This window comes from Myotis nattereri (genome assembly GCF_964212035.1).
Source record: "Myotis nattereri genome assembly, chromosome: 3".
NCBI classification, from domain to species: Eukaryota; Metazoa; Chordata; class Mammalia; order Chiroptera; family Vespertilionidae; genus Myotis; species Myotis nattereri.
This window is the reverse complement of record NC_138077.1, coordinates 29855898-29873788: the sequence shown is the minus strand read 5'-3', so window position 1 is coordinate 29873788 and position 17891 is coordinate 29855898. Positions and strand designations below refer to the sequence as shown.

Below are 17891 nucleotides of genomic sequence, written 5' to 3'. Positions count from 1 at the left end.
AGACCTGGAGCTGGGGACCAAGATTCTGCATTCCTAATAGATCCAATGTCATTCTAATGCTACTGGCCTATGGATCATACTCTTAGTAGCCACAGTGTACACAGTTCTTTGTTCAACCATCAATGTCACAAGGATCGCAAAGGTCATGATTTGGTTAAACTTCTCAGTTGTTTGCTCAAAATAGATCAATTCAGTCCAAACGGATAACCAATACTCTAAACAAAATACTATGTATATGTAATAAATACATATATTATTTACCAAAAACTTCTAAAAATTAAAACATTAATAGTAGTTCCTACAAAATTCACTCCATAATGGTTACTAATTTCAAGACAATTTTAGCATCACCTGTTATTAGAAACTAGAGGCCCGGTGCATGAAATTCATGCATGGGGGGTGGGGGGGTGGGGAGAAGTATGTCCCTTAGCCCAGACTGCAGCCTCTCCAATCTGGGATCCCTTGAGGGATGTCCCACTGCCCATTCATGCCCGATCCCACTGGAAAATCCAGGACTGCTGGCTCTCAACCACTTGAGTGCCTGCCAGCCAGCCTGATTGCCCCTAACCACTCCCCTGCCAGTCTGATCGATGCTGAACTGCTTCCCTGCAGGCCTGGTCACCCCTAACTGCTCTCCCCTGCAGGCCTGGTCCCTCCCAACTGCCCTCCCCTGCTGGCCATCTTGTGGCAACCATCTTGTGTCCACATGGGGGCGGCCATCTTTGACCATATGGGGGCGGCCATATTGTGTGTTGGAGTGATGGTCAATTTGCATATTTGCTCTTTAATATATAGGATAACTTGCTTCTGCAAAACATGAAGGGCATGTTAATTCTTTTCTGACAGAATATCTCTGATATTGGGTAAAACCAGTTTAAATTGCCAAGATGTTAGACACTCATGCTGAAGCTGTCACAAGTGATTTTCTTTTACATCAAGATGCTGACAACAAAGTTAAAAACCAGAAATATCAATATTACATTAAAATGTTATTATCAAGTATACTTCATGTGAAGAAACGATTTCTCCAAAAATCCTCTGAGTTGCATCTTTATGTTAGTTGTTTACAGAAATCCCTGCCCTAAGAATTGGAGCTTCAGAACACTGCTGGGGATAATGATAAAGTGATGAGAATTTTTTTAGCATTGCCACTGTGATATGGACCAAGGATTTCATCATCTATAATAATAAAAGTGTAATATTCTAATTAGACCAGATAGCCAAATGACCTTCTGGATGTCATTCGGCAGTGGGGGCTGAGGCAGAGGTGGTTAGGGATAATCAGGCAGGCAGGCAAGCGGTTAGGGGCTATCATACAGGAAGAAAAGTGGTTAGGGGTGATCAGGCAGGCAGGCAGAGGTGGTTAGGGGCGATCAGGCAGGCAGACAAGTGGTTAGGGGTGATCAGGCAGGCAGGTGATTGGTTAGGGGTGATCAGGCAGGCAGAGGGGTTAGGAGCAATGAAGCAGGCAGGCAGAGTGGTTAGGAGTGATCAGGCAGGCAGGCAGGCAGGCAAGCAGTTAGGAGCCAGCAGGCCCGGATTGCAAGAGGGATGTTCGACTGCCAGTTTAGGGATCGGGCCTAAACCAGCAGTCAGACATCCCCCCAGGAGTCCTGGATTGTGAGAGGGTACAGGCCGGGCTGAGAGACCTCCTCCTCCCCCCACCCCTCTACCCCCCGCCATTGTGCACTAATTTTGTGCACCGGGCCTCTAGTTTTAATACTATAAAATAATATAGAAGATAATCAACCATGTCTGCTAATTTTCCTTTTTAATATCCTTTTTCTAAATATTTCTGCTGTATTTATCTCCCAAACTGTCTCTCCAGATGGCCACAGAATATAATAGCTTAAAATACTTCACTTTATTATCAAATGTATTTTTCACATAAAAGCTCCCTGAGACAACAATGATCCACTTTTATCTGTAAACAAGAATAGTTTCCTATTATTTCTCTCAGTCTGTGCAACCATAGTAAGATAAGTCATTCTTACATTTGCCTTTTAACATTGTTTTCAGAAACCTGCTGATTGAAAATAAGTGTTCCTGGGTTGCTGTATGTTGGAGATTGCATTGTAGAAGTGTTAGCTTCAAAAGAAATATTGAAAAGTGTGACAGTGATTCCACTAGATCATTTGTGTAGTTTTGTTTTCACTCCTCTACTATACTACTTTCACTCTGATCTACTACAGTATATCAAAACTGCTGACTTTTATGCTTGTAATTCTGTAGCCCCTGATTGAATGAACTCCTTAAGGTCAAAGAGCCTGTTGTATTAAGCATTTTCTGGCATGAATTCGATAGTCCATAAATGTCCTATGAACAAATACATGAATGTGTGGTTTGAAAGTCATCCACGGCATCCGGTCTTCTCACCCACCCATATTTATCAATGGGATTTCTAGGAATTGGGCTCTGGCCACACTCACCTTCTCTTTACCTTTGCAGTAAATTATTATTGTTAGTTTTTTGACCATTTACAAGTAGCTTTAAAAATCTGGGATGCAAAATAATTTATAAGTTTGACAATGAACACACTTGAACTGCATCTGTAGTGACTACGTACTGGTTGTCTATGTAGGACTCACTCATGTTCTTCACACATACTAAATAACTCCAAGGTTTTCCTTAGAGGAATTTTCTCTTCTTCATTGTAATGAAGTCATGTAGTTTCTATGGAATTGATGAACATTCCTCTCCCAAATCAGAGGTGGACTGTACTTGGTATAAACTCATTTGCCACCGTGATTAGACCAGATAATCTATTTATTAGCATAATGAGTTCTCAGGAATGAATGAATTAGTTCAAATGTGATTCAGTGAGTATGATGCTCCACAGAAGGGTTGGGAATCCTAGGACTTGAATGCCCTCTTCTCTGGAAATTGTAATTGTGGATGTGGGGCATTTTATAGTCACCATTTTGCTCCATGAGTGAAAGCTACATTAAAGATAAAGCCAACAAACAGGACAAAGCTGAGGTACATAGAGAACAGGAGCTAGAGCCCTGTTTAAACTATGCCTGAAGTCCTCCTACCTCTGGGCTTCTCAGTTAAGTGACCCAATAACATCCTGCTATTGTTTAGGCATTCTGAGTTGCATGATTCTATTACTTGTGAGGGAAATCATCTTAGCCGATACATGTGTACTATATAGCCAGTGTGCAGGAGAAAGCCCTCAAGTGTAGTTCAAACTCAACATACACTTTTCAAAAATATGTATTGCCCTCTATTCAGTAAAATGGTTTAATCTATAATTCAGTAAGGGTCAGGAAAAGTCATTTAGTTCTCCTCGTCGCATTCATTGGAGCAATTGTATTCCATCAAGATTCTAACAAAATTGGAAATATGTCACTATTTTATTTATTTTTCTTTATTCTATTTATTTATCTTTTTTTATTACAAACATGAAGGGTTTATCAAATGGCCTGTGAAAAGTTGTGGTACATCTGATGGTGCCAAAGAGGTTGAAAGTGCCTTCTTGAATGGTCGCCTCATAACCCCCCTGTGAGTGATCCATCTATAGCTTTCCCCTCAATCCTTGGCCTCCTATTTCTCCTTTCATTCCTTTCTTGGTAGCTAAAATCACAGGTAGTTTGGTAATCAGTACAAAATAAATGCATGCTTGTAACTCTGTAGATTCTATTGTTTTTCTACATTATGCCCTTGTAAATTTTTTAAAATGTTACCAGTTTTCTAACTCAGTAATAAAAGTGGCCTTTCTCAGCATAATGCACCTAGCTCATAAAGAGGCAAATAGGACAATGAGGTGTATTTTGAAATGAATAACAGTACTAGGAAGAAATAGAGCTCAAAAGTCTTGTTCTGAGGATAGGAGAGTATATTCTTTCATTGAAAATGGAAAGCCTCTGGAAAATGCTAGATATGTGGCTAGGTCTGATCATGGAGAATGTTTTCTGCCATACTATATACTAAGGAAACAGGGCTTTACTTTATAGCCAGTGGGCATCTGCAGGGCAAAGAACAGATTAGAGAAGTGGAAGACTGATGGCAGAGAATCCAAGTAATAACCATTGCTGAAATCCATATGAAAGATGATGAGGAAGCTAGTGGCAGTGTAAATAGAGAGATGTGGGCATATATAAAAGGTGTTAAAAAGACAAAATCAATATAACTTGGTTATTAACTGGATGTGATGGAGACGAGGTAAGGTCGACCACCTTGAGCAATTTTATTGATGGTGTGGCATTCACCGGAATAACACAGGAGGATGAACATTTGAAACTGGAAAAATAGTTCAGTTTTGGACATAAATAACTTGATGAACAAGTAAGATAGGAACTTGGGGATATCCAGTAGGAAATTGAGTATGAGGACTAAAATCAGGAAAAAAATATATATATGGGCTGATTTTCAGCTACTATTTATTTACCTGCACAAGCACAAATATTAGGAGTCATCCTTGAGACTTTCCTCTTCTCCACCCATTGGATCAAATACCAAATTTACTGTATATAACTTATCTCCTAAAACATAAAAATCTCTATACTTCTCACCTACACTGGTACCGCTCCAATCCAACTGCATGAATGGTTGCAGTGGCCACTAAAGCTCCCTCTACATCCTTTAATGGGTCCTTCATTATCTTCCTACTGCACCACAGTAATGTTTTCAAAACAAAAATTCGTTCGTGTCACCCACTCTCTGAGTCTTGTCACTATTTTATACCCTTCAATCACTTCCCATTTTTCTTAGGATTAGACTGAATACCAACATGATCTTCAGATCTCTCTGTGGTCTGGTTTTTGCTTCCTTCTCTAATTCTATCTTGCTATTCTTTTCCCCCTGCTATGTTTTAGCAACACTAATCTTCAAGTTCCTTGAAGGTTCTTTACTCCCTTTTATTTCCACTTTCCTTCCTTTACCTAGTGAATATCTATGCTTCTTGTAGATGTCCACTCAAGCACCACTACCTCAGGGAGCCCTGTATTTCTCCTTCAACCTAGGTAAAATTTATGTGTTATATTTTCCGAGGACTACCTTATTTTCCTTTGGAGTAATTAGCTCATCTATACGTTGTAGATTTGTATGTGTAATTATTTGTTTGATATCTGTGTTTCCCATTGTTAACTAAATTTCATGAGAGCACCACCCTCTCAGTTTTGCACAGAACAGTAATCCCAGTGTTTGGCACATAGAAGATTCATTATAAATATCTGCTGAAGAACTAAATGAATGAGGTACAGAGTATTGGGCATCTCCGTATAGATTGTAATTTAGTCACAAGATGGGTGATTTCCCTAAGCAAAAGCCTGTAGATAAAGAATGAGTCTAATAAAGAACCCTGAGAAATAGCCACATTTAAACCATGCTGAAGTAGGATACACAAAGCTGACCAAAAGGGCATACAGAGAAGTAGGAGGAAAACCAAGGGGGCCTGGCATTATGGAAACTGAGGGAGGTGGGGTCTAAAGAAGGAAAACATGGTCAACACAGGGATGTCAGGAAGAAACTGGAATTTAGCAACAAGATTTAGCATTAGATTTAGCAACAAAAATCTCAGTGATGACACTGATGATGATAAGAATGTTAATGATAATCATGCACCTACTGACCATCCAACACTACGTACTATGCACTGCTCTAAACTCTTTACATTCTTATTCAATACTCAAGAAAACCTTGCAAACTAGGTCCTGATATTACTCCTACCTACAGAGGAGAAAGCTGATACATAGAAAGCGGTTTCAATGGAGCAGCTAACATTGACCCCAGATTGCAGTGGGTTGGATTGAAGAAGAACTGGGAAGACAAAGGAGAAAGAGAGTTAAGATATGTATTGCATTACATCTGACTATTAAAGAGAAGAGATTGAAGTTGGGTAGGAGAGTGGAGGAAAGGGAGTAGGTTTTTAAGGTGGATGAGACTTGAAGTAGTTTAAATTCTAATGAGAAGTACCAAATAGAGATGGTTGATTTTAAAATGTAATAGAAAAATAAAAGTCTCAAATTATTGAGAATTTCAAATCACACCAGGGTATTCTAAGAAAGTACATGTTGGGAGAAATAATCCACAATGGTCCCTGAGCATCCCCACACATCTTTTTTGGGTACACCGAGAATTCAGAGAGCCCTGATCACTCTTTATCCAAGCCATTTTTCAGGTCTGTTGGCCAGAGGGATGAGCTAACATCTTCCTTGAAGAAAGAGCAGGCTTGTTTCCATTAATTACAAAAGTGGTGGATTCCCCAGTTCAGGGTTTCCCTGTATAATGTGACCAGTTGTTTGTGTGTGGCATCCAGAATGAGCCCTTTGTGTCATTGCTGTGAGATTTGGGGAACATGGGGAATTGACACAAACAAATGAAACTCTGGCTACTGCTTTTGCCATGAATAATAAAGCCCTTTGTTTCTGACCCAGGAGTCTCATGTTTTCTGTCAGCATCCACGAAACAGTAATAGATTAATATGTTAGCTCAGTGGTCGGCAAACTGCGGCTCACGAGTCACATGCGGCTCTTTGGCCCCTTGAATGTGGTCAGGAAGTTTCAATCGCACTGTACGTGTGCGCCCGCACGTGGTATTTTGTGGAAGAGCCACACTCAAGGGGCCGCAGTTTGCCGACCACTGTGTTAGCATAAAAGTAGAGTAAAATCCCAGATTCTGCCCAGTTTTTGATAGTACGTATGCAGAATGGAAATCACACACATAACTGTCTGTTACTCTAGGTTAGAGAGAGCATGCCCATTGCAGAGTGGAAGTATCTTAGAAGCCAGAGGATGTTCCTGTCTCCCCCCTGTTATACTTATTAATTGCTGTCGCCTTAGAATTATTAGCACAGTGATACTGAGTAGATGTTTTATCTGCCTAACTCTGACTTGACAATCTGATCCTGTGTGTTATCTCATAAGGTAGGAAGGAAAATATGTTGTGCTAGTGTGTATTCCTATGATTTGAATGAACAGTGAGAACACAAATACCCAATCCAAGGAACCAATAATTTTGCTCTATTGTTAGCTTCGTGGGGACAGAGATGGTATGTGTTTTGCTTATCACCATGTTAGCAATAACCAAGAGAGTATCTGTCCCATAGTATGTGCATAATAACATTTGTTGGAAATTTGAAAAAAAAAGAACAAATGAATAATGGATAGCTGATTTTGCAGAGAAAGAGAATTCAGCAAAAGAGGCTGAGAAGGGGGAGTGAGAGAAAGTGGAAAGGGGTGGAAAGGAGGACAGTGTAGAAACCTGGCACACAAGGAGAAGAGTCTTTTTAAAAGGGAGTGAAGCCGAAACCGGTTTGGCTCAGTGGATAGAGCGTCGGCTTGCAGACTGAAAGGTCCCAGGTTCGATTCCAGTCAAGGGCATGTACCTGGGTTGTGGGCACATCCCCAGTGGGAGATGTGCAGGAGGCAGCTGATCGATGTTTCTCTCTCATCGATGTTTCTAACTCTCTATCTCTCTCCCTTCCGCTCTGTAAAAAATAAATAAAATATATTTAAAAATAAATAAAAGGGAATGAATATATTATCAATGCTAAAGAAAATCAAATAAAATGGGGCCTGGAAAAATCTGGTAGATATGGGAATTTTAAGGTCTTTCTGCTAAAGTGCAGAATGAGGATAGCAAGTTAGTCTTTGGGGATGTCTATTTCTTTAAAATTTTTCTAAACCCCGAATACTCTTCTTTTTTTGTTATTGAAAACAGAACTGCCAAGGTCATGCTTTCATGAATCTATTATATGGCCACCACATCTATAACATGACCCAATATCATGTCTGAGAACCACAGTGTGACAACACTCTGGTATGTTATGATACAATATTGTCATATAGTCTCTCTGTGTGAAGGAGCAGCAAACAATGAAAATAAAGCAGAGCTTACTCACAGTCACAGCGCTAGTCCATAATCTTAATCCACAGCGCTTCTACAAACATCAATTTGACATATACTTAATGACATGCAAAATTATTTTTGTATTTCATAGGATTAGGCACCACTGGCAAAGGAAGGTAGGTAATTTAGTAAAGCTAAGCTTGAGCAGAAATTCCTATAGTTGGTTTTGCTTAGCTAATTTTCTCTACATCTATTTCAACTCATAGTCTAAATATATTGATTCTCTTCCAGCTTTTAAGGAAGAACCAAACCCACTGTGGGCTGAGAGCTAAATATGCTATTTCTAGGGATGAACATTGGGTTACAGAAACAGAAACCTTGCACCAAACTCCCAGTTCACTCCCGAGGAGAATGTATGATATGATCTTCTGAGAGATTTTAATCTTTGGGACAGTGGTTTTTCTGATTCTATTTTTCCCTCAGCGTCAAACATAACTCTAGCATTTAGGTTGTGCTTAGTGTTTCCTAAATAAATAGTGAATGGAGACACATCTGGAGGAGGAGAAGAGGAGCCGGAGGAGATGGGAGAACCAGCACAGGGCTTGGAAATTGGAGGCAGGTAGTGAATAATAATTGTCTGGCTGACTGCCCACTTGACTGAGATACCAAAGTTTATCTAAACACTAGAGGCCCAGTGCATGAAATTCGTGCATGGGTAGTGTCCCTAGCAGCTGCCGGCTGCCGGCCAGGGCCTCCCTTCCCTGGCTGCTGGCTGCCAGATGGGGCCTTTCTTCATCCACACCGCCCCCTGGTGGTCAGAGCACATCATAGAGAGCGATCAAACTCCCGAGGGGACACCTTGCACATTAGGCTTTTATATATATAGACTAGAGGCCCATTGCAGGAATATTCCTGCAAGAATAGGGCTTCCTGTGGCTGGAGCAAAGCAGAGAAGGGAGCGAAACTCGCTGAGGCGGGCTTCGCTCCCACTTCAAGCCCCTGCAGCTGGTCTTGCCCTCCTGCTCCAAGCCGCTGATCCCAGTACCTGGGGCTGGGCTTGCCCTCCCGCACCCATCCCCTGTGGCTGGGCTTGCCCTTCCAATCCCATGGCTTGGGCTGGGCTTGCCCTCCTGCTCCCATCTGCTGGGGCTGGGCTTGCCCTCCTGCACCCATCCCCTGTGGCTGGGCTTGCCCTTCCAATCCCAGTGGCTTGGGCTGGGCTTGCCCTCCTGCTCCCAGTTGCTGGGGCTGGGCTTGCCCTCCCACTCCCAGCCGCTGCCCCTCAGCTCCCCCTCCCCAGCTGCTGCCCCTTATGCTCCCAGCCACAGTGGTTGGGCTTGCCTTTCTGATCCCAGTGGCTGGGGCTTGGCTGGCCCTCCCGCTCCCATCTGCTGGTGCTGGGCTTGCCCTCCTGCACCCATCCCCTGGGGCTGGGCTTGCCCTCCTGCACCCATCCCCTGGGGCTGGGCTTGCCCTCCTGCACCCATCCCCTGGGGCTGGGCTTGCCCTCCTGCACCCATCCCCTGTGGCTGGGATTTCCCTCCTGCTCCCAGCCGCTGCCCCTTCCTCTCCAAGCTGCTGCCCCTCCTGCTCACAGCGGCTGCGGCTCCGTTTCTGTCCTCGCGGCCTCTACTTGGCTCCCTTCTGTACCGCTTGGCCTCCTTGTTGTCCTCAGTCTTCCCTCGCAGCTGGTATATGCAAATTAACCGCCATCTTTTAGCTTCTATAACTGAAACATTCTATCTTTTGGAGCCGTTGCTTCAGGAGCTCAGAGGCCGGTAGTGGCAGACGGGGAACGTTGGAGTCCTCCGTCACTGACACAAGCAAGCCTCATGTTCGCTTTAAGCTGCCTGGCTGCCGGCCACCATCTTGACTGGCAGTTAATTTGCATATCGCCCTGATTAGCCAATGGGAAGGGTAGCGGTCGTATGCCAATTACCATGTTTCTCTTTTATTATATAGGACTAGAGGCCCGATGCATAAAATTCGTGCACAGGGGGTGTCCCCTCATGCCAGCCTGCACCCTCTCCAATCTGGGACCCCTCGGGGGATGTCCGACTGCCTGTCCTAGGGATCGGACCTAAACAGGCAGTCAGACATCCCTCTCACAATCTAAGACTGCTGGCTCCCAACTGCTCACCTGCCTGCCTGCCTGATCGCCCCTAACTATCCCCCTGCCAGCCTGACACCCATAACTGCCTCTGTCTGCCAAACTAATTGCCCCTAACTGCCCCCCCTGCTGGCCTGGTCACCCCAACTGCCCCCCCTGCCAACCTGGTTGCTCCTTACTGCCCCCCCTGCTGGCCTGGTCACCCCAACTGCCCCCTGACAGCATGTTTGCTCCTTACTGCCCCCCTTCCAGCTTGGTCACCCCAGCAGCCCCCTCTGCCAGCCTGGTTGCCCCTAACTGCCGACCTGCCAGCCTGTTTGCCCTCAACTGACCCCCCCTGCTTGCCTGGTTGCCCCTCCCTGGCCCCCCTGCCGGCCTAGTCACCCCCAACTTCCCCACCTGCTGGCCTGGTTGCCCCCAACTGCCCCACAGCCAGCCTGGTCGCACCTCAATGCCCCCCTCTGCTGGCCTGGTTGCCCCTAACTGCTCCCCCCCATTGTACAGGTCGCCCCCAACTGCCCCCCCCTGCTGGCTTGGTTGCTTCTCACAGCCCCCCCTGCCGGCCAGATTGCCCCTCCCTGCCTCCCTCTGCTGGCCTGATTGCCCCTCACTGCCCCCTCCCCATTGGCCAGGTTGCCCCCACCAGTGCTTCCTACCGGCCTGGTTGCTCCTCACTAACCCCCCTGCCAGCCTGTTTGCCCCATGCAGCCTGCTGTTTGGTCATTTGGTCACCCCTCACTGCCACCTCTGCCGGCCTGGTCACCCCACACAGCCTGGTGTTCAGTCATTTGGTTGTCCCTCACTAACCACCCTGCCGACCTGGTCTCCCCACACAGCCAGCTGCTCAGTCATTTGATTGTCCCTCACTAACGCCCCCTGCCAGCCTTGTTGCCTGACTCAGACTGTTTGGTCATCTGTTCAGTTGTTTCAAATGTGATGGCACCTGGCTCTTTATATATATAGACTAGAGGCCTGGTGCACAAAATTTGTGCACTAGGAGGGGGCTGTCCTCAGCCCAGCCTGCACCCTCTCTAATCTGGGACCCCTCGGGGGATGACTGCTGGTTTAGGCCCGATCCCACAGGGATCCCATAGGGATTGGGCCTAAACTGGCAGTTGGACGTCCCTTTCACAATCTGAGACTGCTGGCTCCCAACTGCTTGCCTGCCTGCCTGCCTGATTGCTCCTAACCACTTCTGCCTGCCAGCCTGATCACCCACTAACAACTTCTCTGCCAGCCTGATCAACACCTAGCTGCTCCCCTGCCAGCCCAATTGCCCCCAACTGCACTCCCCTGCTAGCCCGATTGCTCCCAACTGCCCTCCCCTGCAGGCCTGGTCCCCTCCAACTGCCCTCCTTTGCTAGCCTGGTCGCCCCCAACTGCCCTCCCCTGCCGACCTAGTTGCCCTTAACTGCCCTCCCCTGCAGGTCTGGTCACCCCTAACTGCCCTCCCCTGCTGGCCTGATCGCCCACAACTGCCCTCACCTGCCAGCCATCTTGTGGCTGTGGACACCGCCATCTTTGAGGGCAGGGCAGTCAATTAGCATATTCCTTCCTTATTGGCTGTCAGTGCTGCCATCTTTGCGACAGTGTGAGGGTCAATTAGCATATTCCTTCTTTATTAGATAGGATTATTCAAGGAGACTCCTGAAGATCTTTGAATACCTGATGCCTAACTTTAAGGGTCTCAAATGAAAGGTGTGAGGATACCTGAAGCTCTGAATACTCTAGATGACACTTTGGCAGGTACATATTTTCTCAGATGTTGGAATACAGAACAAAATACACATCGGGGTTCTTTTAGATAGATATATGATGGATAGATAGATAGATGATAGATAGATAGATAGATAGATAGATAGATAGATAGATAGATAGATAGGGAGCCTCCAGACCCAAACCTCTTTCTCATTGATTATATGAGCCAATAGGAAAAATCTTGAAAAGGGAATATGAGGCTAGCATTTTCATCTCAGGGAAGCTTGTTTTGATTAGACTTATCCCCACATATCAGATTCATGAAAAGAGAAAAATCTCCTATGGATATGAGAGAGGGTGACAAACAGGCAGCAGCTGGCAGAGAGTCTAGGCGTGCATGGCTGATATGCGACCTTGGACAGCGTTAGGTCACTGGGCAGCTGGGGGAGCAGGATGAGAATCCAAAAGCTGGGAATTAAGACAGAAACACCATAAAAACCAACCCCCATTCTTTTCAAAACCTCTCATTTACCTACCTCCTCTTAGTCTACTTCTGCTCCACATCCCAATCTGAATGTGCTCAAAATGGCTAAAACAAATGGGCTCCTTAAAAACATCCAGAAACCTCATTATCTATGTATAAGAATTTGATAGAAATTATAATAATGATGAATTGATATTATTATGACTTTGGAGGGCTGTAGTAATAATTTTAACTGCATAGAACTTTTTTCTTTTCTCTTTTTCCTGGTTCTAGAGTTCCTCTCCTGTGGGCTAGGATAGAGTGAGGGTTATTACTACCACTCGGCCACCACCAAACTACAGATAGGCACAAGACCCTGGCTGAGACAACCTGAGAATCCCATCTCCCTAGTCACGAGGATTGGGAAGGGCATTTGACCCAAGTCAAAAGAAACAATCTTATCAAGAACATTTGCTCAAGCTATTAGGAGAGAACTAGGCACCATCTTTTCTGTAGGCTGCTTCAAGTTGCTCTTTGCTTCTATTACAAAAACTTGAGTTTCCTTTATATTTTTGTGAAAATGTTTAAATTATATGTCACTTCTACTGCCACCTTGATTTCTTTTCTAATAAACATTTTTATTGATATGCTAGGAAGAACTGATTTATACAACTGTAGAACTTGAAAGAACCATAAAAGATAAACTAGTCTAAACTCCTACACACTGTAGGAGTGAGTTTCTTCTTCAAGCATCTTGACAAGTGGCTATTCAGACTCTTACTAAACACCCCCAACTGTAGAAAGCTCACTGTGTCTTACTTTCTGCCTTCTGCTGCCTACCATTCTTTGTCTTCCTTCCCTTGTCCTTTTATATTTATGTAACATAACCACATTATAAAACATTTGAAAGAAAAAAATGATGTATTTTTTTAATCACAGAAAGCTGTTTTAAAATATGAAAAATATCAAACAAAATAGCACAGATATGGAACATTTTGCTAATGCACTTATTTGGTAAAATTAGTACCTTCTTTAATTTGCACTTTATTCCTTTCAAGAATAACATTTTATGTTTCAATTATACTTCTTTTTTGGAAAAATAACTATTTATGTTTTTTGCCCATTATTAAATTATATCCTCATGTTCTTTCTCTGTACTTTTCCTTGTCTGCTGTTTATCCAAACAGGTACCATTTATCATAAAATATCAGACAACAACTCTGCCAACAGCTTTTAACCAAACTTCCAAAAAGATCAATTTAATTTAAAGTGCACCTCTACACTATCCAGGATTTAAACATTTAATTCAAAATCCATTAAAATAATTGTATTCCATTTTAATGCAGTCACTTAACCTGTAGTTAAATGTGACTTCTATTATTAAAAAATAACACATGTGTAATCTGATGTTATATTGCTTAAAATTATCTCAAAAACATTAGCATTTATAATTTAACTATAAATGTGCTGAATTCAAACCTTGAAGTTACTATTTACAGAAATTGGTGCACTGTTTATATTTAAGAGCCCCAACTGGAATGAAACTATATTCCCTTTCTCATTTCTTTTGGAAAGCACAGTCAAATAAACTGAAACTAGGAAAATCTAATTTAGGGATTCTTCTTTCATAAAATTTAAAAATCATCTAAAAGCATTTTCCCCTCAAAATTTATTACCTCTGGAATTACTTATTCATGACTTCATATAGTGTATATCTAGAAAATCAAATAAACAAAATTAAACATAAAAATAAAAAAGTTATGTGACCCAGGTCTGGCCTTTACCTATAAACCTGCAGGTTTTGAACAGCATTGAACCTGTTTTTTTAATGTTTCAACAAAATAAGACTTAGACTATTTTCCAATATCACTCTAAATTTTGTTAGTTATCCCATTCCTCTTGAGTACCATCATCTAACAATTCCTCATTCCCTCAAGACTTCCCTACCTCTCTCCACCCAGCCAGGACATCATACTGTTCTCACTGGTCCCCAGAATCCTTCCCCTGATCCCACCCCATATCCACTGTGCTGGTTTTGAATGACAACCCCTATCCACCAGGGACAAGTTATCCATTAGGCAGAGTGCTTGAGGTCCACAATACTTTCTGAGGCCTACATAAATATTTTGATTCTTAACCTTTTAGGTTGAAGAAAATATTTTTCATATATAATCATTTATACATTCATCTTTGTATCATTGCAATCATAAAATACACATTTTTTATTATTATTATTATTATTATTATTATTATTATTATTTTGGAGTAAGGCAAAAATTCCTAGGGCCCATCAAAACCATAATGTGGCCAGGCCATCCACTTACTCCACTTTACCTTCAAAGGCACCAACCAAGAATAGCTTCACTGAAGAAAGTCTCACAACCCTTTCAGCTCATGTCCATTCCCCATTGAATCCCATAGTGACTATTCTAAGCTTTTTAATGACACAAACACATACACCGAGAGAGAGAGAGAGAGAGAGAGAGAGAGAGAGAGAGAGGGAGAGAGAGAGAGAGAGAGAAAGAGAGAGAGAGAAGAGAGAGACAGAGGCAGCTTCACGGGCATGAGAGCTGTACAATGGCAAAGGACCCTAGGCCCAGAAGGGCCCTGTGCTTAGTGTTTAATGCTATCTGTTCACCACTTTGAAATATCGAATACTTTTATGGTGGCACTTGTGTTTTGCAAGTGAAGTAGGTGGGATAATGGAGCATGAACCAGGGACTTGAAGATTCAGCTCATACATGTTTCCATCTCCTACCACATTTGCTGTTCCTCTGGGATGGTTCTTCCAGGCTGCCCAGTATCCCCCACGCCCCCATCTGTACCCAGTGAGCACTGCTGATTTCTGCTGCCCATACCCCTCTCTGGGGGCCTAAGCACATGTTGGGAGAGGGTCAGGGTTGGGAAAACAGTATCTCTAGCATCTTGGCAGGTTATAGCGGTAGCTGTCCCCTCCAGGCTGGCAGCACCTCACAGGGCATCTGGAGAATGACCCTGTAAGGGTGAACCAGCTCTGATCCAGTACCAAGTGAATCTGAGCATGGAGAACCCTTGGGGTTTATCCATCCATTGCGGGTAGGGGTGTGAGCTGGTAGGAAGGAGGGGTTAATAGTTCCCATCTCTGTAGCCAGGGCACTGTGTTCCCGCTCAGGCACACATGTTTTGAGTTGCAAGGTGGGACTACCCAGCACCTCTAAGTATCTGCTCTTTCCCAAGAATCCCCATGGCAAAGAACATAATAGCCAATAAAAAAGGACATGGCCCGATGAAAGAGAGACGCCATGAGAGAAAACTAAGAGTTTTACATGCTAGCACTAGTCACAACACTCCCCCCTGCCCCTTGAACAGAGGCCACACATTTTCATTTTGCACTGGGCGCTGGGAATTACGTATCCACCTGCATATATGAGCCATTCCCCTTCCATCTCATTGTGAACCTTGCACTAGCTGATGAGGACTTCCCTCTTTCTATCATAAAATGCCTCCTACTTTCCAGTCCCTGCCTCCTCTTCCTATGGGTTCTAAGTCCTCTACATCATGTTCTTGATTCACTTCCATTTCCAACCTTCAGATTTTGTAATGTTATTTATTTCCTCCAGCTTAACTCTTCCTCTCTCCCGTGCTATTGGTTTTTCCCCTGTGTCGTCCATTTTCCACCTCCTCTCCCCACCACTGTGCTATCCAGTCAAGCTATCCAGCTTCAGAAGTCAGTGGTACAACAGTTACTGTCTCTGCTTCATTCTCATGCCTTCCTCTCACAGATTAGCTGTCTCACTCATCATTCAGCTAAAACTGCTGGTCAGAGGTTTCCTGAGACTGCCTAATAGCCAAAGAAAAGAGCATGTCACAGTCCTAGTACTTTGGACATTTCTGTAGATGTCAATAATATTGACAATGTTCCCTCTCCTAGTTCTCTCTTCTACCTTGGATTCACTGTCCTGGCACTTGAGTGATTCTCCCTCACTTTCCTGTCTGCTTTTTGCAGTCTGGGAATTTTCTATTTCCCATCCTATCACTCACCAAACAGAAGTTTAACAGATACCCTACAAAGATTTTAATATATCTAAAGTTGGAACATTACATTTTCTGGGCCCACAATTAGTACATGCATTTAAGAGTAGTGACTGGAATTTTCCATTCAGATAAATGTGCCTTTTTTCTAAAAGAAATATCTTTGGTGCACTCTTTTATTTAAGAAGTCCAGGAATCTCAAAATCAGTGAGGTAACTCAAATGAAGATACGTTATTTATTTATTTATATACTAGAGGCCCGACACACGAAATTTGTGCAAGAGTAGGCCTTCCTTCCCCCAGCAGCCGGGACCAACTTCCCTTGGGCACCCAGGACCCAGGCTTCCCTCACAGCCCCTGCTTCATAGAAGGTCATCCGGAAGGACGTCCAGTCTAATTGGCATATTATGCTTTTATTATTTTAGATTTGTTTATTTATGGAATGTATTGGGGTGACATTGGTTAATAAAATTATATAGGTTTCGGGGGTTTTATATGTACAATTCTATACATCAACTGTATATTGTATGGTGTGCTCACCAAGTCAAGTCTCCTTCCCTCACCATTATTACCTGCTTTACCTATGTGGGGTTTTGTTTTGTCTTGGGGTGTGTGTGTGTGTGTGTGTGTGTGTGTGTGTGTGTGTGTGTGTGTTTCTCAGTTCTTTCATCTTGTTTCACTTTAGACAGATGTAAAATGTTCAGTTTAGGATGTAAATGAGATGTATTGGAAGAATTGTATTTCTATCAAAACAAGTATTTATGTCAAAGAGTTTTATACATTGATGCGAAAAGTTATTGAACATTTGCTGAAAATTATTAGTTTCCTTGTAATTTCCAAATTTTCCAGTAAGTCCCTGATGCCTATAGGATAGAGTGTGAGCTCCTGACATCTGACTCGAAGTCTGCTCTTCTCCAGCTATCACCCTGCTTTCTAGACTTACATCTCACTACTTTGCTTTATGTACACAAGGTCCTAACCAAACTTTCACGCAGTATTGCAGAGGCTTATTGCTAACTCCACATTCTGGCTCATTTCAGTCCCTGTGGCGGGAGTGATCGCTCCAAATTCCAATAGGCTTTCACCTTTCAGGTCCCAGCTGAGATGCCTCATCTTCCATAAAGACTTCCTTTGTTCCCCCACTAGACATAATTTAGTTCCCAGGGAAATCCCTGTAGCTTTTTATTCTTTTCTGTCCTTCTCCCTCACAACATTGTACCTTTCCTTACAGTTATTTGTAAATATGTTTTATATTTTCTGCCATTAAAATGTAAGTTCATTAAGGGTAGAAAACACAGACAATTATTTCTATAGTTATAATTTTAATTAATCAATTATAAATAAATTTAGTATCATCTAATTCCTGTGAAGGCAATGAAAAATCTATTATCAGCCCCACTTGAGATATGCATAAAAACTGAAGCTGAACAAAGTAATTTGGCCAAGGTCTGACAGCAACTAAATGGCAAAGCCAGGATTTAAACCCATAGTTTCTTTTCTTTTTTTAAAATATATTTTTATTGATTTCAGAGAGGAAGGGAGAGGAAGAGAGAGAGAGAAACATCAATGATGAGAGGGAATCATTGATTGGCTGCCGCCTGCACTCCCTCTACTGGGGACCGAGCCTGCAACCCAGGCATGTGCCCTTGACAGGAATCGAGCCTGGGACCCTTGAATCCACAGGCCGATGCTGTATACAGTGAGCCAAACCAGCTGGGGCTAAACCCATAGTTTCTGATGCTAAATCGAGTGTTCTTTCTCTTTCATACTGCTGCCTACAACCATTATTATGTGGTCTAATAATCCCTGGCACTTAGT

General features: G+C 43.2%; 1 protein-coding gene across 1 annotated transcript in view; it reads right to left on the bottom strand.

The window, feature by feature from the left end:
• The window catches only part of LOC308515321 (uncharacterized protein), a gene marked incomplete at its 5' end in the record, with an annotated part of 608185 nt that overhangs the window by 174585 nt on the left and 415709 nt on the right, over positions 1–17891 (bottom strand). The window lies entirely within an intron of this gene.